At 43.3% G+C, this 16,922-nt stretch overlaps 1 protein-coding gene across 3 annotated transcripts in view; it reads right to left on the bottom strand.

The window, feature by feature from the left end:
• LOC138745739 (uncharacterized) overlaps nucleotides 1-16,463 on the bottom strand; it is a 73,534-nt gene extending 57,071 nt beyond the window's left edge. For 2 of the 3 annotated variants that reach the window (XR_011346467.1, XR_011346466.1), the window contains exon 1: nucleotides 16,248-16,463. The gene's annotated coding sequence lies outside the window, so the exon portion shown is untranslated. The remainder of the gene's footprint in view (nucleotides 1-16,247) is intronic. The other variant, XM_069903012.1, reaches the window with a different exon arrangement.
• Nucleotides 16,464-16,922: the final 459 nt, after the last annotated feature.

Raw genomic sequence — 16,922 nt, 5'->3', positions numbered from 1 at the left:
CAAATTTCCAGCCTTTTCCCCATATCCCTTCATGCCCTCACTAACGAGATACTTGTCTATTTCTTGTTTAAATACTCCCAGTGATCTGGCATCCACTGCTGTATGAGGCAGTAAGTTCCACAGCTCCATGACACTGGTGAAAGAAGTTCTTCCCAATCCCTGTTTTATATGGATAACCTCTAATTTTCTTGTCCTCGATTCACCCACTGAGGGAAACATCTTACCCGCATCCACCCTATCTAAACCTTTCAAAATACAAAATATCTCCATGAGCTTTCTTCTTTAATTTACGATACCCCAATGAATACAACCCTAGAGCTGTCAAACACTCCTTGTACGTTATCCTTTGCATTTTGGGAATCATCCTAGTCATTCTCCTCTGCACCCTCTCCAACAACATCACATCCTTTCTCACATAGGGGGCCCAAAACTGCACCCAGTACTCGACATGAGGTTTCACCTGTGCCCCATAGAGCCTCATTAACATCTCTTTTCCCTTGTACACTATTCATCTTGAAATGAATGCCAACATAGCATTCGATTTCTTCATGACCAATTTCACCTGGTCATTAACTTTTAGGTTTCCTTGCACAAGGACACCCAGGTCCCTTTGCACATCCAAGGTCTGAATTTTCATCCCATCCAAATAGTATGCTTCCTGTTTATTTCCACTGCCAAAATGTACAACTGTACATTTCTCGATGTTAAATCTCATCTGCCATAATTTTGCCCAGTTTCCTAATCTGTCTATATCCTTATGCAACTTTACGGTTTCTACACTTCCTACTCTGTCCCCTATCTTGGTGACCTCTGTTATATAGAGAATTTAGGTTAAAATGACTTAAGTTAAAATGTGATGATTAATCATAAACAGGGAAGCCAGAACGGACAGGGAGCTTACTAGCAGTCAAGGACAAAAGGATCTGCTGAATATGTTTTTTTTAAAACCTATCTTTTCATGGTCATAGTGAGAGACATGCAGGAGACAAAGGATTGATAAGAAGGGTGAGAAACAGAATTTAGTGTATGTAGAGTTCACAGCGTACGTAACGAACGTGATAATTAAAAATGCAGTTATACTTAGAATGCTTTTGTAATACTAACCAATTAAAACAGTATTAATAAGAAGGGGAAGGGCAAACAATAAGGGTATAAAAATCAATGCACTGTATGTATCGGGGCTTAACTGGTGAGAAACCAGTTGAGTCCAACTCTGCAGACTTGTAAATAAAGCTTGTCGTGTCATCAGTTTTAAAGAGACTCATGTGTGAGAAGTTTTATTTCTGACAAATGGGGGCTCGTCCAGGATCTACACTCCGGCCGTGAGGGGAGGCGAGAAGAGGGACATCGGAGGCGGTGCACCCCGCTGAGTTCAGCGGCTCCTAGTCCCTTGCTCGTCGCTTCGGGCGGCTTGAGCGAGTGGTATCCGGACAAGGTGACACGACAAGACGGAGAGGAGAAGGGTGACGGTTCAATCCCCGGGAAGACACCGGTAAGTGACGACTTACGATTGTGGTGTGGGGATTGGGTAACAGGTGTAACGGGATACACCTGTTTGGATAAAAACCTAACGTAATAGATTAGGTATAGATCTTTTGTCGTAGTGTGAGGACCCTGTCGCGGGACTCTAGGATAGACCCCAGGGAAACCTCGGCGGTAACCGAAGGAGGGACAGCACCTCCGACGAAGTGCCGAGAAGAGAGGGGTCAACCCCAGGAAAACCTCAGCGGTAACCGAAGGAGGGACAGTACCTCCGACGAGGCGTCTGAGAAGAAGGGAGTAGGGTCCAGAACGAGAGGGTTCTCAGCAACGATAAACAGATCTAGGTGGGAAAATGGGAGGATCAAAATCTAAGGGCTCGTCTGAAAATTCAGGACAATTCCTGGGAGTACCCCTTGACAGCCCTTTGGGGAGAATGTTTGAAAATTGGGATAGTAAAAGATATCGGGACAAAAACAAGAAAAAGATGGTCCAATATTGTCTCCTTTGGTCAAAACAACCTATTAAAGGTTCCTCGGTCTGGTGGCCGAAATTTGGATCTGATGAGGATTGGGTTAGACAAGCATTAAACATATATGTAAATTCGAGACCAAAGGTGAATCAAGAAGAGTCAGCGTATGCATTTTGTTGGGTTCCCTGGCCAGGATCCTTAACAAAATGTTTTAAATTGAGGGTAGTGGGAGAAAAGAAATGGGAACCTCTGGACAACCTTCCCCCTCCTTATATTCCCCCGGTGCCTACTGCGCCCGAGGAAAGCTTATTACCGGAGGGGAAAGGTGATGAATCTGATTGCCCCGAAGGGGGCCGGGAAAAAAAGGATGAATTAAGGGAGTCGGACCCTAAACTTCCACCGGTAAACCGACCCTGGACAAGATCCCAGACTGGTCCAGGACCATCAAAGTTTTCAATAAGCCTAAATCCCCTGAGAGAAGTTCCTATGGGAGGACCGGGAGGGGGAACGGGATATGTGAATGTTCCCCTAACTAGTACAGAGGTGCGGGGATTTAAGAAAGAAATGAAAAAGTTATTAGAAGATCCTATAGGACTGGCTGAACAGCTTGACCAATTCCTGGGACCAAACACATATACGTGGGAAGAGATGCAGGCAATAATGGGAACATTATTCTCACCCCAGGAGAGGCAGATGATTCGACGGGCTGCCCTCCTCATGTGGGAATATGAACAACCTGGGGACCCTAGACCCCATGAACAAAAATATCCCTTAAATGAACCCAGGTGGGACAAACGAACACCCGAGGGATTGGCAAGTATGAGACAATATAGAGAGTGGACAATTAAAGGGATACGGGAGGCTGTGCCAAAGGGTCACAATTTTACCAAGGCATTTGGGAACCACCAGGGGAAAGACGAGTCCCCTACTGATTTTTTGGAGAGGGTGAGAAAGAATGTCCAACAGTATGCTGGCGTGGACCCTAGTACACCAATGGGTGAACAGCTTATTCGAATTGAATTCGTTTCCAAATCATGGCAGGACATTAGAAAGAAACTAGAAAAGGAGGAGGACTGGAGCGAAAAACCCCTAAGTGACCTGTTAAAAAAGGCACAAAAAGTATATGTGCAGAGAGAAGAAGAAGATCAAAAGAGGGCGACAAAGGTTATGGTACAGACTATCCGACAGATGAATGCTGAATCCAGAGGGGAAAGAAAACAAAACCTTCCTCTAAACAATCCAAGATATCCAAGAGAGGGAAGACCCCGGAGGTTCGTTAAGTGCTATTACTGCAATGAGGAAGGACACTTTAAGAGGGAATGCCCCCGATACAAGAGGGAATTGCGTGCCCTCGAACTTATGGAAGAAGATTAGGGGTGTCAGGGGTTCCAAATGTTAGGGACCAAATATAAGAGGGAACCCCTGGTAAAACTAAAAATTGGTCCCAAGGGAGAAGAGGTGGTGTTTATGGTGGACACAGGAGCGGAACGAAGTAGTGTAATAACTGTGCCAATCGGAACTGAGCCTGTAAAAAGTAATTTGACAATTTCTGGGATAGAAGGGGCTCCCAGAATGGTATCAATAATTCCCCAAGTAACAGTGAAACTGGAAGAAAGAGAAGGGGTACAAGACCTCTTGTTATTACCGTCGGCTGGATTTAACCTCCTAGGAAGGGACTTACAGGCTCTCCTAGGTTTGGGTGCTCTCCCTGTGGACGGAGAAGTGCGAGTCCACCTCTGCGCTTTAAAGGAAGAGGATGAACGGCAGATTGACGAGAGAGTCTGGTATAAGGAGGGAAATCGAGGAGGTCTGGACATCCCACCTTTACATGTCACATTAATACCAGGTCATCAGCCGGTAAGGAAACGTCAGTATCCTATTTCTTTGGAAGGGAGAAAAGGGCTACAGCCGGTAATTGAGACTTTAATACGAGACGGACTATTAGAAGAATGCATGTCACCTTATAACACCCCTATACTCCCAGTAAAAAAGTCAGATGGATCCTATCGCCTAGTTCAGGATCTAAGAAGTTTGAATGCTATTGTTCAGACCCGCCACCCAGTGGTGCCTAATCCCTATACTATTATGAGTCGGATTCCCCCAGACCATGAGTGGTTTAGTGTTATCGACTTGAAGGATGCCTTCTGGACTTGTCCGTTAGAAGAGGAAAGTAGAGATATGTTTGCGTTTGAATGGGAAAATCCATGGACAGGTAGACGGAGACAGTTTCGGTGGACTGTATTGCCCCAAGTGTTCACTGAATCTCCAAACCTGTTTGGACAAATGCTAGAACAAATCCTGATGGACTATCCACAATCTGATGATTCCCAACTAATGCAGTATGTGGATGATTTACTATTATCAGGACCCAAGGAACAAGAAATGAGGAGAGAGACCATTAGACTCTTGAATTATCTGGGGAAAAAGGGTCTACGAGTGTCCAGGAACAAGTTACAGTTTGTTGAGAGAACTTATCTGGGACACCAGATAAGTAAAGGACAGAAACGGATTACCCCTGAACGGATTGCGGGAATCACTAGAATGCCTTTACCCCGTAATAAGAAGGAAATAAGACAATTCCTGGGGCTCTTAGGTTACTGTAGGTTATGGATAGAGGACTACTCAGCTTTGGTGAAGTTTATGTATGAAAAACTGACAAATGAAAATGAATATCCATTGAAATGGACCCAGGAGGAGGAGGGATGGTTCGAGGACTTGAAGCATCGCCTGACACGAGCCCCAGTACTCACTCTGCCCTCTTTAAAACAGCCCTTCCAGCTATTTGTCACTCATAACCAAGGAACAGCTGTGGGAGTTTTAACACAGGAAAAAGGCGGTCAGCGACACCCAGTGGCTTTCCTTTCCAAAATGATGGACCCAGTGTCTCGCGGATGGCCGACGTGTATCCAGGGAGTAGCGGCTGCTGCTCTGTTGGTAGAGGAAGCACGTAAACTTACTTTTGGAGGAAAGATGACTGTGTACACCTCCCATTCTGTGAGTGTTTTATTAACACAAACTGCCCATCGATGGCTGACTGATTCTCGCATATTAAAGTATGAAACCATTTTAATGGTTGGAGAAGATTTACAGTTTGCAAAAATTAATAGCTGCAACCCAGCTCAGTTTTTATACGGCAGTGAAACAGAGAGAGAGGTGGAGCACGACTGTGTCGAGTTGACAGATCTTCAGACCAAGACCCGAGAAGACCTTTGCGATACTCCGCTTGGAGAAGGATATGAATTCTACATTGACGGCTCCACCAGATGTGTTGACGGAATGAGAAGAAATGGGTATGCTATAATAGAAGGAAATACTTGGAAAGTAGTAGAATCCACGAGACTACCCGGAAGCTGGTCAGCACAATCCTGTGAACTATATGCCTTGCAGAGAGCCCTCAGAATACTGGCAAAGAAAATTGGAACGATTTACACTGATTCCAAATACGCATACGGGGTAGTGCATACCTTTGGTAAGATCTGGAAGGAGCGTGGTCTAATTACATCAAGAGGAAAGGAATTGGCACACGAACAGATGATTACTCTGACTTTAGAAGCCTTGACATTACCCCAGGAAATAGCAGTGGTCTACATACCAAGCCATCAGAGGAGAGATAACCCGACAGCAATTGGAAACAGACTGGCTGATGAAGAAGCCAAAAGGGCAGCCATGCAACAAGAAGTCCGTTTGCTGACCTTAATCCCAATAAGGCAAGGCATAAAGAAAGCTCCCATTTTCACTGCTAAGGAAGAAAAGGACATGGATCAGCTGGGCGCAAGCCAGTTGCCTGATGGAACATGGAAGACACCAGATGGAAGAATGGTTCTAAATAAAGAAATAACTCGCAATATTTTAAAACACCTGCATCATCAGAGCCACTGGGGCACCCAAGCCTTATGTGACACAGTGCTTCGAGAATATGTGTGTAAGGGAATCTACACCTTGGCCCAACAGGAGGTGCAGAATTGTTACCTATGCACAAAAATTAATAAGAAGGTAATGAGGACAGGGACCATGGGAGGTCAACCATTAGCCATACGCCCTTTTCAACGTATCCAGATCGACTTCACAGAGTTACCTCAAGTCCAAAGATGGAAATATCTGTTGGTGATAATAGATCACTTTACCCGATGGGTGGAAGCCTTCCCAACAGTAAATGCTACAGCCTCTACAGTAGCTCGCCTCCTCCTAGAGCAGATAATCCCCAGATATGGTATAATGGATTCTATAGACTCAGACAGGGGTCCACATTTTTCTTCAAAAATTCAGCAATTGATTTGTAATGCATTACAGGTCTCTTGGAAATTACATACCCCTTGGCATCCACAAAGCTCAGGGAGGGTTGAACGTATGAATGGAACACTAAAAATGCAATTGACAAAGTTAATGGTGGAAACTAAAATGCCTTGGATAAAGTGTCTGCCCCTGGCTTTATTGAGAATTCGTACTGCCCCACGAAAAGATGTAGGGCTGTCCCCTTATGAAATGATGTTTGGGCTTCCCTTCTGGAGTACAGTTGAGGGGTGTCCCACCTTGGGGGAAAGGGATATATTTGTTAGGAACTATTTACAGGCACTGTCACGCTCTCTTGCAGATTTACGAAAGAGAGGACTATTGGCACAAACACCGCCTCTAGACTTTTCTTTACACAAAGTGGAACCAGGAGACTGGATTCTCATCAAGACCTGGAAGACTGAGAAACTCCAGCCCCAGTGGGAAGGTCCATACCAAGTTCTCTTAACTACAGAAGCTGCAGCACGAACAAGAGAGAAGGGGTGGACACACGCATCCAGATTTAAGGGACCTGTAGAGGCGCCTCAGGACCCTGATACGAACTCAGATTGGACTTGTGTTCCTGGAGAAAAACCTCTTACCTTACGATTTCGCAAAAAGACTTAATTCACAATGTTATTGTTATGTTCTTTGATTTTTCTTAGTTTGCCTATGTCTTTATCAGGTGTGAAATGTAAGAAATGCAGAGACACAGTGGTCCTGTTTCAGGACCACATTTGGGGAAGAAAGGAAGGTAATTTCATTTCCCATACCTCAGTTCCTGAGAAATGCTGGGCAGAAAATACCACCCAACATCCATATACCCCTTGTGTGGAAAAAGAAGGAAATAATATGGGTCATTATATACAGATTCCTAATACCACTCCTTTCCCTCTTAACGGTTGGAAGGGTGATTCAAACCCACCATGCCCTGATGGACTCTGGTTTTGCATACACCAGCGTACTGTTCCAATGAAAAGTTACACTCCACACTCGAAAATGCCTGTCCCTTTAAGACAGCCGGACTTAGTTCGAGTCCATCCAAATAACCATGTAAGTTTCGGTAATGCAGTTGGGGGAGATAACCTTTTTGTAGATCTGGCAACTAAAATTGCAGGAACTTTTAATGTAACCAATTGTTGGGTCTGCGGGGGTCCACGGATGTCAGAGCAATGGCCTTGGTGGGGGGAGCCCCTCAATTCATTGACCATGATTTCCCGAATTTGGACAACTAACCGAACGAGATCAAGAGAAACCTGGTCTCTCTCTAACTTCCCCTCTGGTTTTTATTGTCTCTCACGAGCCGGCAAATACCCAGTAGGAGAAAGTCCCTGCAAGGCTGTATGGATTCGCATTTCGCCTGGTATTTTCACTTGGTTTCCTAAACCCCAGACTTGGTTCTTATCCACTGTTTTTAAAACTAATTGCCTACCCCTGTCTAATAGCAGTATTCAGTTTTGGAAATGTACCACTTCCACCATCACAGGACCATACCAATCAAATCCCGTTCTTAAAAGAGTTTGGGAAAGGGGGTATGGAGTTTCCCCAGATGGATTATTCTGGGTATGTGGTAATAAAGCTTATACTCGTCTTCCCTCACAGTGGAGTGGAACTTGTTTCCTAGGAATAATCCGCCCAGAATTTTTCCTCCTACCCCACGATCACGGTCATAAATTAGGCGTGAAGGTTTTTGATACATTACATCGTCAACCCCGCTCTACCACGGTACATTTGGGACAATGGAGAGATGATTGGCCTCCAGAACGCATAATTCAATATTATGGTCCCGCTACATGGGCTCAAGATGGATCCTGGGGTTATCGTACTCCTATATATATGTTAAATTGCATAATTCGCTTACAAGCAGTCCTTGAAATTGTTACAAATCAAACAGCTCTAGCCCTGCAATTACTTACATCCCAGCAAGGTCAAATGCGCTCTGCTATATATCAGAACCGTCTGGCCCTAGACTATCTCCTAGCCACGGAAGGAGGTGTATGTGGAAAGCTTAATTTGACTAACTGCTGCTTACAGATTGATGATAATGGCAAAGCCATTCGAAAAATCGCTGATAATATTCGTACATTGTCCCATGTACCGGTTCAAACCTGGCATCCTTTCCCACAATTAAATTGGATGGACAAATGGTTTGGAGGAACCTGGTGGCGTACCTTCTTGTGGAAGGTATTTTATTCCTCCTACTTATTTTGCCCTGTATTATTCCCTGTCTACGCAGCCTGGTGATTTCCATGGTCGAACAAGCTATGCAACCAGGGGGAATGGGAGACCCTGTAAGACTTTTATTTCAGCGTGAGATTAATGTATCATAAAACGTTTCTCTTCCCTAGATTAAAATCCCCATTCATATCTATATATATATTCAACACATTTTAAAGAGAGAAAGGGGTGGATTGTTATATAGAGAATTTAGGTTAAAATGACTTAAGTTAAAATGTGATGATTAATCATAAACAGGGAAGCCAGAACGGACAGGGAGTTTACTAGCAGTCAAGGACAAAAGGATCTGCTGAATATGTTTTTTTTTAATCTATCTTTTCATGGTCATAGTGAGAGACATGCAGGAGACAAAGGATTGATAAGAAGGGTGAGAAACAGAATTTAGTGTATGTAGAGTTCACAGCGTACGTAACGAACGTGATAATTAAAAATGCAGTTATACTTAGAATGCTTTTGTAATACTAACCAATTAAAACAGTATTAATAAGAAGGGGAAGGGCAAACAATAAGGGTATAAAAATCAATGCACTGTATGTATCGGGGCTTAACTGGTGAGAAACCAGTTGAGTCCAACTCTGCAGACTTGTAAATAAAGCTTGTCGTGTCATCAGTTTTAAAGAGACTCATGTGTGAGAAGTTTTATTTCTGACAACCTCCATAAATTTGGCCACAAAACCATTTAAACCACAATCCAAATCATTAATTTATATTTCCTTGGAATATATCTATCCTGCATTCCTTTTATTACGGCCACATTCCATTCCAGAATCGATCATTACTGAACCTGAACATGTTGAAAGTGATAAACATCTTCTAATAAATGTTCTGTGTTTAATTTTTAAAAATCTTGTTGTGGTTCCTCTTTGGAAGCTGAATTCACAAAATTTTCCAAATATTTTTTCAGAAATAATTCTATGGTACAGAGGATTACTAATCTTTCCTCGAGGTTAAAAGTTGCATTTTGTTTTTCTTGTCTCAACTGAACATTGTACAAGGTGAAGGCTGATTAAAATGGATTCAGTAATGATGTCCTTCAAATTTTGGAAGATTGAGAGGGGATCTCATAGAGACATATAAAATTCTGGCAGGACTGGACAGAATGGATGCAGATGGGATGTTTCCAAGGATGGGAAAATCCAGAACCCGGGGCCATGGTTTGAGGATAATAGGCAAACCATTTAGGACCAAGATGAGGAGGAATTTCTTTACCCAGAAGGTGGTGAATCTGTGGAATTCATTGCCACAGAGGGCAGTAGAGGCAGGTTCATTAAATATATTTAAGAGGGAATTAGATTTATTTCTTCAGTATAAGGGTATTAAAGGTTACGGAGAGAAGGCAGGGATGAGGTACTGAACTTTAAGATCAGCCATAATCTCGTTGAATGGCGGAGCAGGCTCGAAGGGTCGAATGACCTACTCCTGCTCCTATCTTCCATGTTTCTATAATAAACTGCTGTTTCTACAGGGAATTAACTCATGGAAATGTTCTAAATACATTCATTGGAGATAGACCTCTGTGAAAATTTTACTGCCCATCGGCAACAATCCTTGAAAAGAGATGAATCATCACCCAACAGAGCAGCCTAGGAATAGGCCATTTGGTGAACAATATCTGTGGTGACCATGATGCTCATTTAAATTAATCCCATCTGTCAGCACATGGTCCATACACATCACCCATTCCTTCTTGTTCATGTGCCCAACCAAATGCCTCTTAAATAATGGCGATTTCCCCACTATCCTGGCAGCGTGGGCCATACCCCCACCGCACTGTGCAAAAACCTGCCTCACTTTTCTCCTTTTCCCCCTCTCATGTTCAATATAGGCATCGTAGTTTTTTACATCTCCCACGGGGGCAGAAGAAGAAATCTACCTTCTCCAGGACTACAATAATTGGATACATTTCAACCAGGCCATCACTCAGCTTCCAATGCTCCAGAGAAAACTATCCAAATTTGTCCAATCACTCCTCAGAGCCAATGCTCTATCCCAAGCAGCCCCCTGATAAACTCCTTTTGTCATGCAGCAACTAGAATTGCAGAAAACACTCAAAATGTGACCTAACCACATTTATACTTCATGCCCTGCTCAATGAAGAATAATTTCTTTAACGCTCTACACTTGTGTTGCCACTTTCAAGGAGCTCGCGCTTGCACCCCAAGATCGCTCATTGCAACACTACTACAAGTCCTCTCAAAGTGCAAGGCACTTGTCCTGATTAAACTCCATCTGCCATTTCTCTGCCCACATTTATAAGTCATCTGGTTTGGAAGGGAAAATATGAGGGGAACTGAGTGGATCAACAGGACAGAGAGAAAACCTGGGGGGGGGGGTGTGGGCTGGTTACATGAACTTGGACAATTCCTTATTCATACCATCGATTCACAAATTCAATAAGAGATGGTTCCTTTGTATTTGACCTCACCCAGACAATGGAGGAGGCAGAAGACAAAGGTCAGTGTGGGAATGGAATAGAACTTAAAACAGCTTGCGACCATGAGCCAAGATGGCCATTGTGATCCAAGTGGAGGCACTCAGCCAATCTGTCATTTACTCTGGATTGGGTTTCCTGCCACAGAGTGCAAGGACATGGTTGGAGGAGGTAATTGTGAAACATTACCCTGCATGAGAATCCCTGGATGGTGGTAACTGATGTAGATTGCAGGAGAAAATGCCCGAGGACTGGGAGGAATTAGTAATCTGTAATTATTTGAAAGATCTTACTGCAAGATTCATCACCAATGAGTAGGAAAGCAGCTTCACTCTATTCTCCCTCTCAGAAAGATTTAGTTGATAAACAAAACAATCTTTCAGCACAGCCAGGGGCAAAAGGGCTCTTAATTTAGTCTTGCAATCAAAAGACTTTGAAGATACCCACCATAAAAGACTCAAAATTCAATTCTAGATTCACTTCTGGTGGAAGTATGAGAGCCAGTGGCTTGCTTAATCAGATTAGCCTTATTCTGAGTTTCCATTTTGACTTTCACACCATCAAATGCAAGCCCCGGTTTTTGATCCCCAAGTATTTTTTATCCTTACCCACTTTGCAACCACACCTACCTGAAATTGGAACAAAAAACAGCTAATTTTAACATGTATAAATCATATACAAAATAATTTACCCACATTTTCACATCACTGTAGCCACTGGGGGATAACTTATGCCTATCAGGAAACTTCACCAGCCACTAAAGGGTGATATTTACCTTGGTGTTAATGACTCTGTTCCAGTGTTATTTTCAGACATAATGACATCTTCAACATGCACAATATTTCTTTTTTTACTGACCAGAACTATAAAGCATTGTGTAAAAATGTGAAAAGCTCAAGTCAACCAGGAGATACAAACTTCTGACTGCAATGTTGTTGTGCAAATTTGCTACATTATTGAAGTCTCACAGAGCTTACTGTCATGATAATGAATATGTATGAGATGTACCAGAAGTCACGTGGTATGAGAGGGAGATAAGAGCACAAGCAGGAGAACAAAGGAAACTGGAAGATAAAGACACTGAGAAGTTTACCTGATAAAACTTGTGTTTGATGTTTTATTAACTTCACATTTCGGGCCACAAATGTGACATTGGCGATGAGGATGGAATCCGAACCCACGCGTGCACAGCACGAGATGAGGACCTGTTACATTATACTCAGACAATGGTCCACAATTCATTTCAGAGACATTTGCGGAATACATGAGAACCACAGGTATCCACCATCATAAAGTAACTCCGAAATGGCCGCAAGCCAACGGAGAAGTAGAGAGACAAAATCAGTCCATTGAAAAATGATTGAGGATTGCACAGGCAGAAGGACAAAATTGGCGAGAAGCATTGCTATCTTATGTGGCTGTCTATCGAGCAACGACTCATGCAACCACTGGAAAAAGTCCTGCAGAAGCATTTTTTGGGAGAAAAATCCGCACAAAAATGCCAGAAATAAAGGAAATCCGAGATGACCAGGAGATGAGGGACCACGATGCTGAAAAGAAAGGTGCAGCAAAGCTGTACACAGATTTGAAACGTGGAGCTAAGTACTCAGTCATCATGCCAGGAGATAATGTTCTAGTGAGGCATGAAACTGGTGGTAAGCTAGACACACCTTATTACCATCAACCCTATACTGTCGTATCCAGAAGTGGCAGTATGGTGACAGTCAAGTCTCCGACTGGAGTCCTGTATAAGAGAAATGTATCAGGTGTAAAAAAGTACCAGTCCAGAGATACATCGAGCGAAGATGTTGAAAGGCCAATACGAGATGCTGAAACTGAGAGACCTGATGATGTTCCAGAGGCAGTTATCAGCACACCTGATGAAGTGACTAGAGCGCCAGAAACACCTGAAGCTGTGGCGAGCAGTATTTCCGACGCTGAGAGTGAACAACCGAGAAGCGACGACAATATCGCAGGCAGGCCGAAACGAAACCGGAAAGCGCCCAAACGATACGAATACTTTGTGCCATAGTTTTAATTAGAACTTTGGGACAGTATTTTAATCTTATATCATAAAGTGCATGTATGAGTGCTGTAGGAAGTAAACTTTATGTAGTTGAGTTATAGTATTACCATTAGTTACGATGTTTGTATGTTTCCGAGGGATATTGGTAAGTGAAGGTAAAGTTTATTTCTGATTAAAGGAGGGATGTCATGATAATGAATATGTATGAGATGTACCGGAAGTCACGTGGTATGAGAGGGAGATAAGAACAAAAGCAGGAGAACAAAGGAAACTGGAAGATAAAGACACTGAGAAGTTTACGTGATAAAACTTGTGCTTGATGTTTTATTAACTTCACATTTCGGGCCACAAATGTGACACTTACAACAGATATTCAAAATCAAGCAATAACAGAAATAACAGAATATTACAGCACGGTACAAGCCCTTTGGCCCACGATGTTGTGTTGATCTTTATATTTCTAACAAAAAAATAATACCCTGTAGGAGCTACTGCGATAGATGCTACTAAATAAAGGCAAATACATACAAAGGTTGTCAACTCAAGACTGGTTTATTGCAGACATACACAGACCTTTTATTCCCTCCCTGTCAATGAGAATATTAGTGAACACCTTCCGGTACACAGGACCAGCAGGTTAAAGCTACGAGCCATTAGTGCCCCGTGCCTTTAGGCAGGGGCTTCATCTGATACACTCACTGTACTTTGGTGCCCAGCACTGTTAGCCCGCGACGTGTCAGGTAAGTCTGTGAACTGATGGTGGTAGTTCGTAATATCGCGCTGTGCTTCCTCTACAACCCTGTTTTTATTTCACCTATGCATGCCTGTCTAAGAGTCTCTTAAATGCTCCTTACATGATATTGTAATGGATAAATATATTTGAAGAATTTGGTAATATTTGGGATTTTGGTAAGATTTAGAGTAGGTTACATACATACACACACACATACATTTTAAAACATCTTATTTGAAAGACTGAAGAAATATTGAAGATCTCTGGAGAATGTTATGCACATTCACAAGTAGGTGTTAATTGAACTGATGTTATAAAATGAATGACCATTGTTTGGAAATGGAGCCAGGATGGCTACAAGTGCCTTTCTGTAGGGTGCTTCCAGGAAAGTCACTTCTCGGTTTTGTTTATCTAACACTAGGTTAAGCAGAAGAAAGAATTCCTGTTGTTTGGAATAAGAGGAATGGAACTCTGTAGTAGCTTGCAGAAAGACGTTACCATCTGGAAAACCCTAACGGGGCAAGGTTCATCAGTGAGACACTGAGGTGACTAATGGTGGTAACTCAGTTGTGGAAATCCTGGAACAACAAATCTCTCTCTAAAAACCCTACAAGAACTATCCTGAGCGGTAAACATTTACCTTTTGAGCACCAAATCCTGGTGAAATGTATACACATTCCATTCTGTGCACAGCAGAATTGCCTGTATCCAGAGAACTTGGAAAAAGGAGAAGTGAGATTGAACTATGAACCAAATAACTTTTCTTAAATTTAAACACATTACAAACATGTGCACTTAGAATTAAAAGGGGATTAATTGGGGTTTGTTAAGTATAGAGTTAAGTTAAAGTTTGATTCTATTTTCATGATTAAATTTGATTAAAAATAACTTCTGTTTTAAAAACCAATTGTCTTGGTGAATGTCTCTTGCTGCTGGGATTTGGGATCCTTTGGGCTCTTAACAATATCTGTTTGGATAATGATATTGGGCCTGTTCAAAGTAGGAAATGGCTTCTACCAGCAGGAATTTCTATTTGATAAAAAAAATATTGATAGGTGGCTGGCCACATACGTTTCCTAAAAATTAATACCCTCTCCCTCCCTAAACCACATTCAGCCCCGTGACATCTTTCTACGTTGCATTACTGGGACCACCAAGGACCTGACCCATTTCCCATCTCTCCTTGCAATGCCAATATGGCAGCTGCCATAAGAACTGACAAATCACATTTTAATTCAGCAAGTAACATGAAGGTTATCCTGACATCCTGCTTAAAAGGAAGGGTCAAAAACCTTCCTAATTTTGTCACTTCATTTTTATTTTGATTCCCATGGGGCATTAGCAATAACTGTCCTATCATAATTTGGCTCACCAAATTATGAGTAAAATCATGATCCCTGTTCATGAAAACCCATTACTTTCAATGTTACACAGATATACTAGGAAGAATTCTGTAATAAAAGTGAATAAAACATTGAAAGAATTTTCCCCTAATCAATGCTGAGATTGTAGCGCACCAGGCGACCGGGCAAGCATAAAAGGCCAAATCACTGCAACACTTGGACAGTCCAAGATGGCACAGAGTCCCCTTTACCACTGAGAAGGAGCCTGGGCCTAGCACCATGTGCGGGCTGAGATGCCCTTGACTTCTGCATAGCGACCAGCCAGCTGGAGAGTGATGCCACAATGCAATGACGTCACTGCTGGAAGTCAGGGGCACGTCACCAGAAGTGGGTGGGCCAGTGAGCACACATGGGGAATTTAAACCAGTAAATTCACCTTGTGGGGACGTCTCTTTATTTGGTTGCGCTGCTGCAGCGGATGCTACAAATCGATAACTTCTTACTTGCTGCAACCAAAAAGGTCTGCAAGATACACCAACCGAAATAGAAAACATGACCAGAAATCCCAGAGATCATAAATTCAAAAGGATTGGTGAAATCTTGACTCTGTATTGTTAACACCAAAGTCCCTATATTTTTAAGGCATTTGGACAAGTAACTGAGAAACATTGCATTTTAAAAACATGGTACGTCAACTTTATAAAAATAACATCTAACTTGATGAAGAATGTGATACTACAACAGGAAAAACGGATGGAATCAGACACATTGTATGAGCATTGGGAAGCAAAGAAAAATGGATTGGTTTTCCATCCCTTCCGAAGCGACCCAATGACACCGACAGGTCCTCCCCGACCTGCGACCGTAGTGGAGTCCAAAGGTCCCACAATGGTCGCTTCGGGGTGGGGGAGGGTCCACGATGGTCGCAAGTCGAGGTTTTGACCCCGTGCGAAGAGCCGTGAAGCCTTAGAGCCTATTTTTAAAAATCAAATGATTTGACAAAGGAGAACAGAGACACAGGGCACAAAAGACCCAAAATGTCCGGATTGACTTTGTGACTCAGGATCCATTGGATGGGGGCAGCCATCTTAATTTCTATGCGCATGCGCCAGTCATCAGTTGGCGCTTGCGCAAATGTTTCGCTTCGTCGCCCTCAATCGGCACATGCGTATCTGCAACATATGCGCGAACTCACCACGCATGCGCCAACCAGACTTGCCAATCTCCTGCCCCCGCCACCTCCCGCTGCAAGTTACCCCGCGGCCTCCAGCCTCGCCCTGTCGGCGTCATCAGGCCTCGCACCCCGCCGGTACCGGCGCTCCCGGGTGGGTCCCACCGGGCTGCTGGTCGCCCGTTTTCCCTGGACCGCGCAGCTGAGGATCCCGGCGCCGCCGCCAATTTCTTCCCGTTGGGCAAGCGGGGACGCGACGGACCCTGAGCAGACGATGTCGCCGCAAACGTCCCGCCTCCTCACAGCACGAGCCAATCAGTCCGCGAATCCGCCTATCAATCCAACCCGATTTCAGCGTCCAATCAAGTAGCGGCCTCACCGAATCAGCCCATTGACTCGTGCAACGGAAGCAACCAATCAGCGAGCGATCGAACACAAAGGCGCACCCACTCAGCATCGCAAGACAGAAGACAGGCAGTCGAAAGAGCAGGAGACCCTTCAGCCCTTCCATTTCCAGCTACCCCAACAACTCAATCAAATCCTTAGATTTCATAGGATCACTTTGTCTTGGCTCCAAGATTCCTCTGATCTCAAGAAATGCATTGTACCCCAACTACAAGGGAGACTATTTATTCTCAATCTTTCCTCCAAATTTATTAACGCTTCCAATTTAATGTCTGTTAATTTTTTCAAAGTATCTGCATCTACGTTAAATGCATGTGATCCCTCTACGAATGTGTCCGCCAATAAACTCATCACA

Source organism: Narcine bancroftii, chromosome 11, assembly GCF_036971445.1.
Source record: "Narcine bancroftii isolate sNarBan1 chromosome 11, sNarBan1.hap1, whole genome shotgun sequence".
Taxonomy (NCBI): Eukaryota; Metazoa; Chordata; class Chondrichthyes; order Torpediniformes; family Narcinidae; genus Narcine; species Narcine bancroftii.
Note: the sequence above shows the minus strand (reverse complement) of the source record. Positions and strands in the feature narration are given on the sequence as shown.